General features: G+C 37.2%; 1 pseudogene across 1 annotated transcript; it reads left to right on the top strand.

Moving 5' to 3' along the window:
• The first annotated feature begins 10,077 nt into the window (after positions 1-10,077).
• LOC308420884 (casein kinase II subunit alpha-like) lies at positions 10,078-11,248 on the top strand (annotated as a pseudogene). Its single transcript has one exon. The product of its transcript is annotated as a casein kinase II subunit alpha-like (transcript).
• The last annotated feature ends 8,615 nt before the right edge of the window (positions 11,249-19,863 follow it).

Genomic DNA, 19,863 nt, shown 5'->3' with positions numbered 1-19,863 from the left:
CTGTTTGGAGTTACATAAGGATATTGGTGTGGCTAACCTCACTCACAAGGGAAAGACCTCAGCCTGGGAACAAATGCCCTGAGTTGAGATAAGAAATCAATCCCTGAGTGAGCAGTAGGAATGAGACTGTCTGAAATGTCTGTTTCACCTCTTGTTCATCTCTCTGTCTTCTACACCAGGAATAGACAGACCTTGGAAAATGTTAGTTGTAGTACTGTGGTAAAAGATCATTACTTCCCATCTAAAATGAACCAAAGTTCCATTGCATTTACATGCACACATGCTCACAGATTTTTTTTTAAATCTAACAAACAATAACACCCAAAGAAACCAGAGAGTCTATTGGAAACAAATCTTGCTTTCCAAATGAAGGCAAAACTCATCACTTCCCAGGTTAGAACAGCTGAGACCCATCAACCACCAGAAAACAATTTGTTCAGAGTAGAAGCTGTCACCAGCTATTACCACGTGGAACATGAAAAGCTGCTGCAGACCTCAGCTTCCTGATGCAGCAGGCATGTTCCCATTTCACTTGACAGCTGTGGACATTGGAATAATACAAAACATAACCTAATCAACAGACTGTGAAAAATCTGAAAGCTAAAGACAGATGTTCAACCACTCTCACCACCTTTCATATTTAATTATATTTATGCATGCCCATGCACTGGGGGGACAAGAATTATGTCAACTCCTTTAAGACATCCTTTCTTAAAGCTAACTTAATGACGGAGTGGGTGAGAATTCTCCAATACCATCCTCAATGCCCCAAATTTAACCTCCTGGTGGCACATGAGTCTTGATCAGTCTGTGTTTCATCTGTCAACCTGCAACATAACTCTTCATTCTAGAAATTCCATGTTCACTTCTGCTGTTCCCGTTCAGGTTACTCTACGCATGGTAGAACTGCATTAGCAGTAGCTGCATACAGTCAGAATGCATCATCTGTTCCCAAACAAAGTGATACTGAGCAATCTATTTTCTATCTAAGTTGAAAAGCAAATGAATGCATACATTTTTTTCCTTTGTCCAACCCATTAAAATACTCTAAAAAAAATCTCAGAAGGAAAAAAGAAAACCACCTCGTATAGTAAGTACTATAACATATTTTTATATTTCATATGTCATAGTAACAGAATTACCTTGCCTATCCACAACAGAAAGACACAAATAATGCTTGAAGATCATATTTTATTTCCTTATTAGTGACTTAAAAGTTAACAATGGAATTATGGAAGTCTGGTGATGCCCTACAGTCTAGCCTACCACTTCAGAATGCTGTTCCTGTACAGAATTAAGAGAAGCTGGAATTATAGGAGATTTGGTATGATTTGGATATGAAGTATCTTCACAAGGCTCATGTTCTGGGGTCTTGGTGACTAGCTGGTAGAACTCTTTGTAAACTTTGTAAAGCATGTAGGACCTGATAGGGAGGGGTAGATCTTTGGGGATGTGTTTTCAAAAGTCATGGTTTATTTCTGGTGTTTTCCTCACTGTCTCTGCTTCCTGTCCTCTATGAAACAATCGGTTTTCTACCCAGGATGCAGCCACTATCATAACATTCAGCATCACAAGGTGTGAGAAGCACAGAACCCAATGACTATAGACTGAACCCATTGTGAGCATGAACAAAGATCAGTCTATCTCTCCCTACCTTGTCCTTTTTGTTGCCAGAGAGATGACATAGTAACGGACACAGAGAATTGGTACCAGTTCAGCCGTACGTAACAATGGTATCGTGGTCCTTAAACATCAGAGATTATATGTGGAGGGCACTAGAAAAGGAATCTAGTGTTGGTGGTGGGGATGTGAATCTCAGAATCCTGATAGAAAACCTGCCAATAATGATTGTGCTTATTAGGTTTCAAACGGAAACGAGGGCTCTGTTAGAAAATGAACTAGAAGCAAAAGTTGTACTCTGTGACAAATATATATTTAGTATCTAGAGACTTTAAATCAGACAAAATTTAAAAGTAATTGATGAGCTAATATGGCAGACAAAACTCCCCAAACAGTAGAACATTCAGATGGTAGCATGCTGTTATGGTTTGAATATTAAATGCCTCCCTTGAGCTTCGTGTTTTAGGGACTTGATCCTCAGCTAAAAATACTATTTGGGGAAGTTCTTTAAGTTATGAGTGGAGAGAAAGAACTAGAATAAGGAAATTGTAGAGGGTGTACTTTGAAGGTCAAACTACCTCCTCTCCTTGCTGTTTCTTCTCCCTGTGGATCTTTAGGTGAACAGTCTCCTGGACTACACATGGACAATAGTAGAAGGTAGAAGGGAGGAGGGCATAGAGATGAAGTACCACAATCAACATCTTCACTTCACCTCAGCCAAATAACTAAAAATATCAATCTCATTGACCTCCTAAAGATTAAATGTTAGGAGTTGTGACCTGTGTTTTACAAATGAGATGTACTCAGACTTTGGGCCAAATTTATACAGGTTTGATAAAGTGTATTTGAAACTCCACCCTAGATGGTTTTAGTTTGAACCACTGTCCCCACAACTAAGGCACACTTCCTCCTAGTTCCTTTAACTTCACAGACATGAGCCAACCCTACTAGATACCCATGAGCTCACAGGACTCACAGAGAATTGTTCTTCTAAAAGTTAGGCACAATTTTAAGTAAGGAGACTTTGATCTATGAGAGATTTGTATGGCTTACATTCTGGTATTAGTTTCTGGGAAAAGTGCTCCACACTAACTGCCTTTATAAGTAAAACGAACTCATGAGGTTAATATTAATTTTGTTCAGCATAAACACTTAAATCTCAGTTTTCATAATACAACTGGTTTGGGTTTGGAGTCTGTCACCTTTGCATACTGTGATTTGGAGCATTAATTTAGAATCATGTTGTATTAGTTTTCTTGTCATTAAAGCAGGAATAGTATAGATTCTCTTTACAGACAAGCTGAAAGAAGTAAGCAAGGCAATTAATTGTAGCCATTTTGTCTATTGGAAATTGTACTCAGCTACCACACAACTGTGTTTATTTGGTGTGCAAATTCACTCTAGGGGGCAATGAAAAAAAGGGAACACAAAACATGCTTGTCAAGTATACATATCCCATTGGTCCCGTCAAAAATTGTTCTTGGGGAAAATATAAATTTGATTGATTTAAATTCAGTGATTGAAGGTTATATGGAGGAGTGCAGAGGATATTGTGCATAAGATTCTCAATGTAATTATTTATATTGCAAGTTATAAATAATAAAAAATGGCCATGATATGTTACCACCGAATGAACTCTGTGAGAATTATCACCAGCTAGCTTTAGTGAAATCATTGCAGGTGGGTCAGAACTGTCTGACCCCATCTCCCTCCCCAAACTGCTGACCTAGTTTGACCTAATGGATTGTTTGTCCTAGAAGCTGGAATTGGAACACAGAGAACCTAGTCAATCTCTGTCAGACACCTGAACTGGAGAAAAAAAAATGTACAGTGTTGGTTGAAATGCTTTGTGCAGGCTGAAACAGAAAGGTGGCCAAAGAAAGTTAATGGAGAAAGAAAAGCAAAACTCATTTCAGAAGCCATGGAACTGTGACCAAACCAGGAAGTTACTGCTTATTATTTATACGGTTATATGACCTGAAGCAAGATGTCTAACTTCTCCTTATTCCATTTCTTCTCACTGTGATGACTGGGTGACATGTGAGGGACTTGGAAGGAGCCCTGAGACCTAGTTCACTCTCTATAATGCTAACTTTAATTACTACCATTCTCATTCGCCAATGTCACATGTCTACATCCTTCTGGGTTGGTGATGTACATTGCCTATAAATCCACAAGTCAAAGTGACAGGCAGGAGGACATCTTGCTCCCTGGCAATATTCTTCTCTCCTAACTGATCTTGCACAAGGCTAGTTTGTGCTTTTGAATTCCCTCAAGTATTCCAATAAATTATCATCTTTGAAAATTTTCAATTAATGATGGTTTAATGCCTCAGCTCTTATAACATATAATCTCCAAGGAAGAAACAGCACTCTGTGTTATCCTTTGGGATAGTTTGAACAAAATGTTCTTGACATTTTGGTGAATGATACAGTACTAAGTGTGCTATCCCTTCCTGCACCTTACAGATATAGAAGTTGCTTCTGTATTTGTGAAGTGCTTCAGCATTCTATGAAAATGGCAATAATCAAAAGGAGTTTTGGGCAGGAGAATAATATAAAACTCACAGATCATAAAGATGCCTCCAAATTATTATTATAATCTACATCTAAAACCATTTCTGTTTCATGGCTCCCTCTGGTAAAAAAAAAATAAAACTCATAATTCAGTTAGGTAGTTTCTAGATGTGGTTGCTATTGAAAAAAACTCAAAACATATTCCCTGAGACCCTCTTATGGGTAAGACTGACATAATCATAAAAAATAAAAATGCTATTAAATAGACTATAAATTTCAAAATGATACAGGAATGCAATAAGCACACTAAAATTTGGAGGGAATAATAAAAGCAAACAAAAAGAAATAGACCCCCCAGTAGAGATAATATCAAAATGGAAAAGTGCTGATTGCTAAGATTTCCCAATTCAGGCTTGCTCAGGGAAAGCATGTTTTATGGGGTCCAGATAAATGCACATGGTATCTAAACTGCAGTGCTCATAAATCATTAAGGATTTAAATAAAAGCATTCCAAAATAGAGATATTATTTTCCACATACAAAATAAACACACTTTGTTAGACATAGTAAAAAAAAAATGTTTGTAATATATGTGAACACAGCCCATAAATCTAACCCATGGGTGATTTCTGGCTTTGTAACTATGTGGTAATCTGCAAAATACTGCAAAACTATATTTCCCTGAAACAAGTAATAAAATCAATTAAGAAAGTTTAGTCTTCCCTGTTAAACCTAACGAAGCCAATAAAATCTGGAGTTCTTCGTACATTCCTCAGAGATGGTCTGATCATTGCCTCACCACCACTATTATTAAAAGCATTTGTTTTAGTGAAGGTACTTCTCTATGCTACCCCAAAGCATACGCGAGTGTGAATTTATAATCAGTTATGCAAGGTAAGCTGTTTTGAGTGACAATTATAACATCATTTCCATACACAAAAAACACATTTACATGAGGTGGTTCCTATTAAAAATGCTCTACTTGGAATACCATGTTCTCATGGTAATCGGTACCGAAAATGTAAACCCTAGAACACTGTGAGTCTAGTCCCAAGTACATCCTTAAGTACTAGTTGCTGTGTGCCCATGGGCTCTATGCCCAGATTGACCTATCTTTGTTCCTACAACAATGTATTCAGTTCTGTAGGATGGAAACTACCACTTAGATTTCATTAACTCAACTATTGCTCTCTGATTGCCCAAAGTTGCAGCTCTATGGTATGGATCTGGGCAATAAGACATGAGGCAAAATTTTGGGAGTGAAAAATATATATATTTTTTTTTACAAAAATTTTATACACATCTTTTTGCCATCACCATCTGCCTCCTGATGAGAGGTGCAGCAACAAGCTCAAAGGACAGAAAATAAAATAGGGATATTTCAGCAAAATAGAGGAGTGCCCCAGTTCTCAATGGCACAAGCAAACTGCTGAGCAAAACCTAAAAATATTACCCCTAAATTATATAATCAAATAGATATTTTAATCACCACGCTGTCTAAGCTATCCTCCCCCTCTGCATTGTCAAATTCTTCTCCTTCATTATTAATAATACATCTTTTTCTGTCCTCCCAACTGTCATTGTCTAGGGCTTTCGATGAAATTGTCAGGCCCTCAAATTGCTAATGAGATCAAGTTTAAGGTTCTGAACACTGGGTATTAGTCCCGTGGCGCTCTGCACTAGCTCTTGAATTGTTCATGAAACCTTAGACAGTGGTGACCACAGTTCTAGGAGAAGGGACCTATGGTAGAGGACTTTTAACTTTTTGACTAAATTCACACAACCAGAGTGAGAAGCCTGGGTATTGAATCAGAGAGAGCGTTCAGAGCTCCGACTCGAGAGTCATTCCTTTTTTCCCTCTTAAGTTCCATCAGTATTTCATTTATTCAAGATCAAGTTTCAGCTCATTGTTATGAAAGAAAAGGGAGTCTGCAGAGATGAATAGCTCAGAGTGGGTTTTGAAAAGCCAGTGGAGTATAAAGCGTTTCTCCTGGTGTGATTCTGGGGAATGTAGTAGGAGTTGTTGGGCTTATGGCATTGTAGTCACATTAGTATTTCTGCTTCTTTTGGCTCAGGTCTAAAATTGGCCAGGCCCAAGCAGAAGGATTCTCTTTGGGATCTAGTAATGGCATGAAAAGTATAGGGCATTTAAATAAAAGGCTTTAAAATATCCCCATGGATGAGATAGCTCTGGCTCTCGCCTCCCATAGATGAAGACAGAAACCTACCCTTGTTGTCTATGTGTTGCAATGACCATAACACTATTTCCATGGGCTCCTGAATGTTCAACTTGCTGCAAGCTTTGGAAACTATGATTATAAATTTATAGAGTTATATATTCATATGATCAGATGATACTTACTCATGATTTTAAAAAGCAGAGCACATTTCCTATGTGTTCTCTTAGAGTCAGGCTGAGAGCTAGAATGAAGACTCATGGTGGGAACAGGCAGAAGAAAGCTATGGTAAAAAAGACAATGTATTAAAGAGGACATGTAAGGCCGCAAACCAGCTTAGCTCTTATTCTGAATTTCAGGTGGTATCTAGAAGGCTAACAACCATGGCCAAAGCCTTCACATGCTCATTTCTAACAGGATTCATTAAACCTGAGATCTACGAACCTGAAAGCCTAGTAAAGATGCACATGGTTGCTTCTTTCCTGCCCTGTAGCTCTCTCAGTGTGAAGGAGCCCCTCCTGTTGAAGAGAATGAGGGTTGCGCACAGTTCAGATGGGGTGATAGCTCTCTAGCACTTAAATTTCTATAGTCAACACCCCTTCCATTTATAAGCCAAGTTTTCCCATTTTGTACAATGGCAGCAAATTCCAACTTGTGAAGCATTTTTGCTTTATTTGACCAATCAAGAAAGATTGGTCAAAAGCCCAACATTGAAAAGCTCTAAGAATTTGTGTTTACACAGCTGCAATGAGACTCAGAGTAGAGCCATAGCCTTGGGTTTGCCTGCATGCTCTCCAGCTCATGCTCAGAAATTATAGTGTGTGTGTGTGTGTGTGTGTGTGTGTGTGTGTGTGTGTGTGTGTGTGTGTGTTGTGGTTTGTGTTTTGTTTGTTTTTTTTTGTTTTGTATTTTGGGGTCTTTGTTTTGTTTTTGGTGTTTAATTTCTTCTTAATTTCCTCCCTCCCTCTTTTATTGTTTCAATTTCTTTCTTCTTTTCTTCCTTCTTGCCTGTCTGCATGCCTACCTGCCTTACTAGCTTGCTTATTTTGTTCCTCTCGCTTGGCTTCCAGCCCTCATGTTCCTAGAGGTCAGTCTGGAACTCCCTTCTCTGAGAAAAGAGCTCCAAGATGAAATTGGTTAGAGCAGAAACAAGTGTCTTCCCCCAGGCTCCTAACAGCTCCCTTTAAGGGCCTTCTGAAAGGAATTTAGCCACTGCAAATCATTCTGCTTCCACAGATAGAAAATTAGCCAAGGGGGAAAATACCACGAGAATGGAGAGCTTCTTGGTGTCGTATTGCATTACAGAGCGAACACTTGAGGACCAAATCACAGCAGCAGCATAACTACCCTAGGCCCCAGAGCTGCACATGTTTTAGAACATGTCCCAAGTACAGCAGATTCTGGCAGAAAGAACATTTTTACTTGATTGTCTAAAGAAATGGAATACACCAGTTTTAGAGGGAAAAAAATCCACTTATTAGGATATGGATGTATAAAATAATTCTATTCATGTTTGTGCCCCAAAACTGGGAAAAGGAAGTTGTCTATCATAAATAACAGCAATTTGTAAATCCCTTCAGATCTGCACAAAGCTTTAGAAGGTCTTATTGCACAGGCTTGCCCTCCCACCCCGGCTAAATCACCGCCAAGTGCTGTGTCCACGATAGGGGGCTGTTAATTAGTTTTAAAGGTTGCTGCAGTTTCTGTAGCAGTGCAGGAAAGTGTACAAACCCAATAACAACACAAAAATACCTGCTTTTAATGGCCAATGCAGGCTGAGATTTTATGAGCTTCCCATGGTTGAATGAACGTGAAGCTCTATGCAAATTAATAAAGAGAAGACTGTTAAATGTGACTGGGATGGATGGTTTGTCTATCTTTTCCCTGGAATGCAGCAGTACACCATTTCTGTGGGTGGGAAAGGAGGCAGACATCCTGTGCTGTGCTTCAAGGCTGAGGCAACAGGATTGTGTTTCCCTTTTGCATATGGCCCCAGCACTGGCACTGCTGTCAGTATATGTGGGAGCGAACATTTTCATCTTTAAGCACAGGAGATGAAACATAGAAACACTGAGAATTTGAGCATCACACAAATAATGGAGGTTAAAGAATGTCTACCCCATGACCCTCTACATATTTCAAGCAAAGAAATTGAGATTAAGGTGATAAAAATAGATGCACTTCACCATACGTATATAACTATAAAATTACCTATTAACTAGATGTTTATAATAAATAAAGATAAACTAGAAAAGGCAATAAAATAAAGAAGACTCAAGTCTTCAGAGCCCTGAGTCAAAGTTTTAGAGCCAATATAATCAATCCTAAGGTGTTTTTAATAAATACCAAAAAATATATTAAATTTGAGTCACAGTTTAATGAGTATTTATAACAATTTATTAATCTTCTAATGAGTACAATATACTATGTTGTGAAAAATAGGAACCCTGGATGATCTCAGCTGTTAATAAATTTATTTACTTTCAAATATAATTGATACAGGTCTACAATAGTCATTTATTAAAGTTATGTACTAAAATCCTCTCACCAACACAACAAGGGATAAAAGATGTATCTCTTGCACACAGTTCAAAGGGATAGGCTTCCTGGTGAACATGTGGTAAAGCTCAGAAAGCTGATCTTTTTTTTTCAACCACAGTCAGGAAGGAGAATGCAAAGGATGCTGTTACTCAGAAAGTTTGTTCCTAGACAACAGGCCATGGAATGGATGGAATGCTATTGTTCAGTCAGCATGGGTTTTTCTCACTTTAGTTAACCTATTCTAGACATCCAAGAAGCCTCTTCAGCAATTCCAGATTTTGTCAGGTTGTCAACCAATGTATAATCTGTATACACTAAGAGGCACCTATCTTAAGTATAGAGTTTGATGAGTGGGTGACAAATATAAAAATACATATAAGACTGTCAATCAGCTTATGGAAGGATATATTTATATCTACATATTTTCTTCCTGCTTTAATAAGATTCTATGCCCTTGAGGTTAGATGATCTTCATTTTCTTCACATTTCCATAAGATAGCATCTAATGTTCCACAGCGAGTATCACATATCTTCTATAACTGCAAATATGCAGTGAATTCCTGTTCCAGAAAAGTAGTAAGAGCTACACAAGATATAAGATTCTGATTTTCTTCTTACATACTCTGAAAAAGAAATGGATCGTGCACATTGATCACTACCTCACACACAGAGAACTAGACAACTGTTCAAGCAAATGTTAGAAGACTGTATTGAACCACGAATCCATTAAACTCCTCCACATTCCTTCAGTCCAGATACTACAGCCTCCCATGGCAGAAGTTGAGTTGGCTGTGTGTTATAAAACCTATAGAAATGTCCACTAGTTTGTCTCAGAGAAATCTGAGTTTTCTGTAGGAATGTGCTCACCTGTGGGGTTTATTCTGTGTCAGCTGATGGGCTTGTCCCCATTTCCATATTGTCAGCATTTATTGGACCCCTTAGATTAAAAAGAAAAGAAGGTTATGAGTTTGAAAGTGTGAGTCTGGGAGTAATTGGCATGCTCTCAGCAGTCTCGGGAGCGGCCTGTCGCCTTTCCCAACCCCAATCACCGCACACCGCAGCCGAGGCCCCTGCAGTCCATCCTGGCTTCCACCGGGGAAGGCAAAGAGCGAGGCAGAGGGACCGTGTAAAGAAAAAGGGTCTGAAACAAAGTCTTACCAACTTCTGTTTTTGAACAGTGATCTTCAAACATCATGTTCAGCTTCGTCCTTCAACCTGTCTGACATGTCGGGACCCGTGCCAAGCAGGGCCAGAGTTTAAGCAGATGTTAACAAGCACAGCTCCCCAGAGTACTGGGACTAGGAATCATATGGGGTGGAGTGGGGAATCAAGTGGACTACCAGTTTGTTCGAAAATTAGGCAGGGGAAATACGGGGAAGTGTTTGAAGCCATCAACATCACAAATAATGAAAAAGTTGTTAAAAAATCTCAAGCCAGTAAAAAAAAAATACAGAAGAAAATTAAGTGTGAAATAAAGATTTTAGAGAATTTGAGAGGTGGGCCGAACATCATCCTGCTTGCAGACATTGTAAAAGTCCCTATGTCACAAACCCCTTCCTTGGTTTTGAACATGTAAACAACACAGACTTCAAGCAATTGTGCCAGACGTTAACACACTATGCCATTCAGTTTGACATATACAAAATTCTGAAGGCCCTGGATTATTGTCACAGAATGGGGATTATGCACAGAGATGTGTAACCCCATAATGTCATGACTGATCATGAGCACAGAAAGCTTCGGCTAATAGACTTGGGTTTCACTGAGTTTTACCATCCTGGCCATGATTATAATGTGCCAGTTGCCTCCCGATATTTCAAAGGTCCAGAGCTACTTGTAGATTATCAGATATACAATTACAGTTTTGGATATGTGGAGCTTGTGTTGTATGCTGGCAAGTATGGTCTTCAGGAAGGAGCCATTTTTCCACAGACATAACAATTATGATCAGTTGGTGAGGATAGCCAAGGTTCTGTGAACGGTAGATTTATGTGACTATATTGACAAGTAAAACATTGAATTGTATTCACGTTTCAACCATGTCTTGGGCAGACACTGCTGTAAGCGATGGGAATGCTTTCTCCACAGTGAAAACCAGCACCTTGTCAGCCCTGGATTTTATGCACAAGCTGTTGCGATACGATCACCAGTCACAGCTCACTGCAAGAGAGGCCATGGAGCTCCCTTACTTCTCCACTGATGTGAAGGGACAGGCCCGAATGATGTCGACTAGCATGGCAGGGGCAGCACACCTGTCAGCAGTGCCAATATGATGTCAGGTATTTCTTCAGTGCCAACCCCTTCACCCCTTGGACCTCTGGCAGGCATGTCAGTGACTGCCGCTGCTAACTCACTTGGGATTCCTGTTCCAGCTGCCGCTAGCACTCAGCAGTAATGACCCCCCATCTGTCTTCTGATGCCTGAGCAGAGAAGAGGAAATCTACCCTCTCCTTGATGCAGCTTGTGCCTGGTTGGGATGAGAACATTTCAGAAGCACCCTGTCTGAACCATTGCGTGTGGATTTAGTAGTTGAGTTAAAATATATATAATCAGATTTTCTTTCTTAAAAAAAAAAAAAAAAAAAAAAAAAAAAAAAAAAAAAAAAAAAAAAAAACTGAACGTTTCATAAATCAGGAGATTCCCTGAAAAAAAAATATCTGCAGGTGGAATATTTCATAGACATTTTTTTCTCCCTTTCCAAATTCAGTTTATCACCACTAAAGAGCAAAGATAAACTGGCCTCAGTCCCAGATGCTGCATCGGGGTAGAGATTTTGTCTCCTTCCAACGTTGCTCTTACCACACTGTACTCTCTTAGGACTTATATTTCTTGTTCTTCTCCAGAGATTATAAACTGTAGTTCATCAAGGGAGGAGGGGAGGGAAAAGGTAGGGAGGACCCAGACCATCCTGAAACAGTCTTCTGCTGGCTGGCCACTTCATCTCTTCTCTCCAGGACTGCATCCCTGGTTCATTCCGGCTCTGGTAGAGGTAGGTCTGGCTTAGTTACATCAAGATGTTAAAAGTCTAACCAACTTGCTGGCAGATCCAAAAGCTTTTTTTTTTTTTTCTGAACCAGTCATGTTTTATTAACCTAGCCATAAATGATTTTATTTCTAGTTTAGTTTTTATCGGTCAAATTTCCTTTCTGGGCTCCTACTTTGGCCTTTCCCGTTTCATCTCCAGACATGCTGTGTTTCATAGCTAGTTGGAGAAGGGAGGTAAAATCTTTTCTGGTTTTTTCAACTTGGCCATTTTGAAGTCAGTTAGTCGACATAATTTATTGATTTTTAAAAAAGAAATATTGTCCATAGAAGTTTCACACTAGCACTCTTAGGAGCTAACTGGTGATGTGGCCATGCTGGGTTCATGCTAAGCATTGTACTCCCACCCTCGCCTTGCCCTTTTTTCATATGCCATGTAGTGGGGAGCTCTTCTCTCAGAGTTGTGAGTGTAGCAGAGGCAGGAGCAGAGCCACTGTCTTTAGTGAACTGGAAATGGTAGACCTTAAATTGTGGGAAAATATCAGTTCTCTTGTGCTGGCTCTGCCATCCATGTCTATGTGTATGTATGATACTTTCTTTTTCACAGTTGAAAAATCCAGTGTTAGAATTCTTTGGTGTAAATAAATGTTTAGTTTTATTTATCAAAAATAAAAATATTGTATTGATTCCTTTAGAATTTTACTGGTATTATCAATATATCCAATGACCATAATTCATAATATAAAGAAAATTAAAATAAACAAATATCAATCTAACACCTAAATAATAAGAAACAACCAAATCAACTTTTGAGGTAGTAGGTAAAATTCAAAGGGACAATAGGCATAACCCAGCACCTAACTCTATCTATTGACATGCACCTCAGCCCCAGACTCTGCTCTGTCCTTATCTTAGGTTGACTATTACTCTACAATCATCAATTTTTCACCAAGCATCAAAACATTTGTAGTTTTCATATTATAATTATGCAGTATTTACTTCATAAGGCATGTCAGATAATTTATAAAATTTGTTGAATTCAGAAAACAAACAAACAAACAAACATACCCTTGTTTGTCACAAATCATTACCCATTTTTTAAAATTTATTCCATAGAAAAATGCAGAGATATTTTCTTTCCTAACATGATATCTTTACTTTTTTGTTTCTTATACTACCAAATTATATTAATAAAACATACAGATAAATATTATCAAAAGAAAATAAAACAATAAATATTCAAGTGATTATAATATTTCATTTCTGCCACATAGTTTATTTTTAATCTCTCAATTAAAGCACAATTGGAGAAGTTTGAGCATAATCAAAAGAAGGAAAGTGTCTTCCTTAGAACCCGGGTGAGGTGTTAGCAAATAGTAAATGTGTTTTAAGCAGACATCTAGAAAGTTAGTTCAAGAGTCAAAAATGTTCAAAAATCAGTAAGGCTTGATCTATAGGATACTTCATCAAACCAACTGCCACATGAACACATAAACTTCAGAAAATATAAGATGATTTTTAAATTAAAATATGAAACTCTGAAATACTAGATAATTCAACATTTTACCAAGAGAAGGATTTTTTTCCTGTCAGAGCAAGAAAAGCTAATTAAAAGTCTCAATTCAGAAATATATTTTTTAAAAGATGGTAAGCAAAGAAATAATGTCATCAATAAGTAATGTGTCCTTGAAATCAAATATGAAAAGCATTAACAGAAAAATAGACAAATGGGCCATGAACAAAAGTAAATGATTTTAAATGAGAAACATAAATGTAATGTCACTAAAATCCATGTGAAGGAATGCTTAACTTCTCCAGGAAGTACATGCATATTGAATGCTAATGCATATAGAAATGTGTGCGTAGTCTATTTTTTATCAATTCATTTCAAGGTTATAAATAGTGCAATGAGACAGGATTTTCCAAATGCTTCTGTGATGAGGATAAAAGTGAGATTGTGTTTCTTGTAAATAACTGTGAGGTTTGTTTAGTCTTTAAATAAGAACATTAAACTTCATGAGTTCTACCAAAAAAATCACTTCCCCAAATTTATCTTCAAAAAAAAAAAGAAAAAAATGAACATTGTAAATGTATAAAATGATGCAAACTGTGTTTATAACAATAAAGGAGAGATTATATATGTGCCAATAGTAGATGATAGTTGGTCCATATCTGAATGTTCATGTAAAAATAAACACAACAGAAAAGTGCTTGATCCTACAAATAATTCAGACAAGAGACTAAAAAACAAAACAAAAACAAAAACCAAAGAAACACCAAGAACAAAACAAAAACAAAACAGAAAAAAACAAAACAAATATGGCCATGTTAAACACTCAATTGACAAAATGAGGCAAGGAATGTGGCAGAAAGGACATTTCTTTCTTTTTAATTTATTAGGTTAATATGAGCCCATAAACTGGTTCTCATTCTAGAAACTTCTTTGATGGAAAAAAAATAATAACACATGTATAGACTTGACAAACACAATGACATTTTTCCCTCCCAAGTTTATTGTTTAGATTTGACTGAAATGCTGAAGCTAGTTATCTGTTGAAAATAATATACTAATTTGCCTCTAATAATTAAATGGAACATCTATTTGAAATGAGTATTATAAAATATTTAGACGCTTGAAAGAAAAAATAAAATGATTTAGTTTATAGGAAGCCAGGTCAGATTACTGCAGTAGTCCCTCCTGGAAACTGTCCAGTCAAACCAGGGTACTCACAGCTTTGCAGCTCAAATGGAGCATGCACAAAACTAAGGTGGGCTGGGGGGAAGCACCTGTTTTTTTGTCAGTTTGTGGCCATCTGTCACCAAGTATTCATCAGCAGTAACTCCAGAAGTAAACAGCCCTTTGAGAATTTAAGTGTATGCCGTCCAGTCTTACCTGTGCCCTGAACTGACCTTGAATACTGGTTGTGCACCCAGATTCACAATACCCAGAGGAAGCTCAACTCCCAGGTGCTCTAACATGCCCATGGTCATAATCAAGAAGGCCACATCTGCCCCAACACCTGGAATAAGTGGGACCCCAGGGATCCAGGGATGCAGGAATCCCTGCCCAGCCAGTAGCATGAGTTTCTTACAATCTAAACCTGTACCTGGAGTAGACCTAGGGTTCTGGCTCTGCATCTACTCTTTTTTTTTTTTTTTTTTGATTTGTTTTGTTTTGTTTTCTTTATTTCTTGGACTTCATACAGTCTGTGAGTTGTTTCTGGGGCAGTGCGAGCCTCTGAGGTTAGCATCCCACTATCAGTGACTGCATATTATGTCTGTTCTTTTGTGATTGTGTTATCTCACTCAGAATGATATTCTCTAGATGCAGCCATTTTCTTAAGAATTTGGTTAAGTCATTGTTTCTGGTGGCTGAGTAGTATTCCATTGTGTAAATGTACCACAATTTTTGTATCCATTCATCTTCTGAAGGACATCTGGGTTCTTTCCAGCTTCTGGCTATTATAAATAGAGCTGCTATGAACATTGTGGTGCATATATCTTTGTTGTGTACTAAGGTGTCTCTGGGGTATATGCCCAGAAGTGGAATAGCTGGGTCTTCAGGTAGTATTATGTCCAATTTTCTGAGGTATCGCCAGACTGATTTCCAGAGTGGTTGTATTAGTTTGCAACCCCACCAACATTACAACTCCCAGAGGGAGACCAAGTGCCAGGTGATCTGAAATACCCAGGAACAGAGGATCACAGACTAAGTCAACTCCTAGGAGATTTTACACACCCAGCAGTACTGGTGCTCTGACACACTCAAGATTATAGTTGAGACCACAAAATATTTTTTTAACACGCAGTGAAACTGGGACCCCAACAAGAACCAGGGAAACAGAAATCCCTGCTTAGCCAGAGGCACAGGTTCCTTCCAGCTTGCACCTGTGCCAAGATACAACCCAATACTTTGGCTTCTCGCCAAGTCTTGCAACAGGCAGAGAAAGCTCGAGTCCCAGGATCTCTGAAACAACAGGATCTCAGGAGCATGGTCACATCATGATTTTAGGATCCCAGAGTCAGGCAGTTTGACTCCCAGGTGCTCTGACACATGCAGAATCTCAAGATCACAGGATCCCAGAATACAGGATCACAGTGACAGCTGGACTCTGAGGAGTTCTGACACAACCAGGATTACAGGAGTGACAGAATCCAGTCAGAGAAAGCAAGGGCAGGCACTACAAGAGATGATGGGAGGCAAGTACAAGAATATAAGGAATAGAAAGCAAGGCTACTTGACATGATCAGAACCAAGTTCTCCCAAACAGCAAGTCCTGGATACCCTATTACACCAGAAAAACAAGATTCAGGTTTAAAATCACATCTCATGATAACGATAGAGGACTTTAGGAAAGATATAAATAACACTCTTTAAAAAAATACAGGGGAACACACTAAAAGTCCTTTAAAACTTACAAGAATAAAACAACCAAACAGGTGAGTGAACTGAACAAAACCATCCAGTACCATAAAAGTGGAAATAAAAGCAAAGAAATTAGAAATGGAGACAAACCTGGAGATAGAAAACCTAGAAAAGAGATCAGAAGTCATAGACAAAAGCATCAACAATGGAATAAAAGAGATAGGAGAGAATCTAAGGTGCAGAAGAAACCATAGAAAACATTGACAGAACAGTCAAAGAAAATGCAAAATGCAAAAAGCTACTAACACAAGATATTCAAAAAAATCTACCACAATGAGAAGACCAGAACAAAGGATAATATGTATAGAACTGAACAAAGATTCCCAACTTAAAAGGCCAGTGAATATCTTCAACAAAATTATAGAAGAAAACTTCCCTAACCTAAAGAAAGATATGTTCATGAATATAAAAGAAGCCTACAGAAATCCAAGAAGACAGGAACAGAAAAAAAAAGCTTCTTCTATCACATAAGAATCAAAACACCAAATGCAGAAAACAAAGACAGAAAATTGAAAGCAGAACAGAAAATGGTCAAATAACCTACAAAATCAGAAATATCAGAATTACACCAGACTTCTCACCAGAGAGTCTAAAAGCTTGAGGATCCTGGGTAGATGTCGTATAGACCCTAATAGATCAAAAATGCCAGCACAGGTTACTATATCTAGCAAAATTTTCTTAACTGACATAAATAGAGAAAGTAAGACATTCCATGATAAAAACATTTTCACAATATCTTTCCACAAATCCAGCCCTACAAAGGAAAATAAATGGAAAACTCCAATGCAAGGAAGGAAACTACACTGTAGAAAAAGCAAAAAAAAAAAAAAATCATCATCTTTAAAGAAACCCAATGAAAATAGACAAACATAATTCTACCTCTAGCAACAAAATAATATGAAATAAATTTTTCCTTAATATCTCTAAAAATCAATGGACTCATCCCCATCCCCCCAAAAGACATTGCCTAACTTACTGTATATGAAAAGAGGACACAGCATTTTTCTGCATACAGGAAACTCATCTCAGTGACAAAGACTAACACTACCTCATAGTAAAAGGCTAGAAAAAAGTTTCCAAGCAAATGATCCCAAGAAACAATATGGAACAGTCACTTTAGTATTGAATACAATCAAATTTCAATCGAAAAAATTGTGCAAGGACAAGCACATACATAAAAAGAACTTTATTAAAGCTCAAAGCACACATTGCACCTCACACAATAATAATTGGAGACCTCATCACATCTCTCTCAACAATGATAACCCATAAACTAAACAGAGACACAATAAAACTAACAGAAGTTATGAACCAAATTTATTGAACAGATATTTATAGTGTATTTCAGTCTAAAACAAAAGAATATACCTTGTTCTTAGCAACTGATGACATATTCTTCAAAATAGACAATATAACTGGGCACAAAACACTCCTCAACAGATACACAAGAAGATTCAAATAATCTTATGCATCCTATCACATCATAAGACAGACCAAGGACTATGGCTGGTATTCAATAATAACAAAAAACAATAAAAAAAGCCCCCATACACATGGAAACTAAACAAAGCTCCACTCAATGATAACATGGTCATGGAAGAAATAAAGAAATAAATTAAGACTTTTTAGAATTTAATTAAAAGCATGCACAACATTCCCAATATAGTGAAAGCAGTGCTAAAAGGAAAACACATATCTACGAGTGCCTTCAAATGGAAACTAGAGAGAAGTACAATAGAAGATTGACAGCTCATCTGAAACCCCTAGTACAAAAAGAAGCAGATACATCCAAGACAAATTCACGGCTGAAACAAATTAAGTAGAAACAAAAAATATCTATGAAAAGATTCAACAAAACCAGGATCTAGTTCTTTGAGAAAATCAACAAGATAGATATACCTTTAGCAACACTAACCAGAGGCCATATAGACAGTACCCAAATTAACAAAATCATAAATAAAAGGGGAGACATATAAACAAAAACCAAGGAAATTTAAAAAATCATCAGATCCTACTACAAAAGCTTATATTCAACAAAACTGGAAATTATGGATGAAATACACAATTTTCTAGATAGATACCAGGTGCCAATATTAAATCAGAATCAGATAAACCATCTAAGCAGTCCTACAGTGTCTAAAGAAATAGAAGCAGTCATTAAAATACTCCCAACAACAACAACAAAAATAACAAAAAGCCCAAGACTGGATAAATTTAGTGCATAATTCTATCAGACCTTCAAAGACCTAATGCCAATACTCTTCAAACCATTCCACAAAATCAAACAGAAGAAACATTACCCACTTTTTTTCTATGAAGCCACATTATGCTGATATCTGAATCATACAAAGACCCAGCAAAGAAAGAGAACCTCAGACCAATTTTCTGTATGAATATCAACGCAAAAAAAACAATAAAATTTTCACAAACTGAATCCAAAAACACATCAACATGATTATCCAACATAAACAAGTAAGGTACATCCCACTGATGCAGGGATAGTTCAATATGTGGAAATCCATCCACGTAGTCCACTATAAAAAAAAAAAAAAAGAAAAAAAAAGAAAAAAAAATCACACACATGACCATCTCATTATATGCTGAGAAAGCATTTGACAAAATTCGACAGCCCATCATGGTAAAAGTCTTGGAAACACCAGAAATTCAAGGATAATAACTGCATATAGTAAAAGCAATATTCAGAAAACCAATAGTCAGCATAAAAACAAATAGAGAGAATCTTGAAGCAATCCTACTAAAATTAGGGACTAGAGAATGCTTCCTGCTCTCTCCCTACCTATACAATATAGTACTGGAAATCTTATCTAGAGCAATTGGATAATAAAAGGAGTTCAAAGGGATACAAATTGGAAAGGAAGAAATCAAAATATCACTATTTGCAGGTGATATGATAATATAATTAAGTGACTCCAAAATTCCACCAGTGATCTCCTAGAGGTGATAAAAAAAAAAAAAAAAACACTTCAGAAAAGTAGCTGGTTGTAAAATTAACTCAGTAAATCAGTAGACTTCTTCTACTTAAAGGATAAAAAGGCTGAAAAAGAAATTAGGGAAACAACATTCTTCATAGTAGTCACAAATAACATAAAATACCTTTCTGTGACTGTAACCAAGCAAGTCAAAGATCTGTATGTCAAAAACTTCAAGTCTCTGAAGAAATAAAGATCTCAGAAGATGGCAAGATCTCCCATGCTCATGGACAGGCATGATTAATATAGTAAAAATTGGCCATCTTGCTAAAAGCAAACTATAGATTAAATGCAATCTCTATCAACATTACAACTGAATACTTCATAGAGTTAGAGCAATTTTCAAATCCATTTGGAATAACAAAAAACCCCAAATAATGAAAATTATCTTCAACAATAAAAAAGTTCTGGGAAAATAATCATTCCCCATCTCAAGTTGTATTACAGAGTAATTGTGATAACAATCACATGGTATTTGTACAGAGACAGGCAGGTTGATGAATGGAATAGAATTAAAGACCCAGAAAAGAACCCAAACACCTATGGTCACGTGATCTTTGACAAAGGAGCTAAAACCAATCACTAGAAAAAAAGACAGCATTTTTAGCAAAT

The sequence above is a fragment of the Micromys minutus genome (assembly GCF_963924665.1).
Source record: "Micromys minutus genome assembly, chromosome: 1".
NCBI lineage: Eukaryota > Metazoa > Chordata > Mammalia > Rodentia > Muridae > Micromys > Micromys minutus.
Note: the sequence above shows the minus strand (reverse complement) of the source record. Positions and strands in the feature narration are given on the sequence as shown.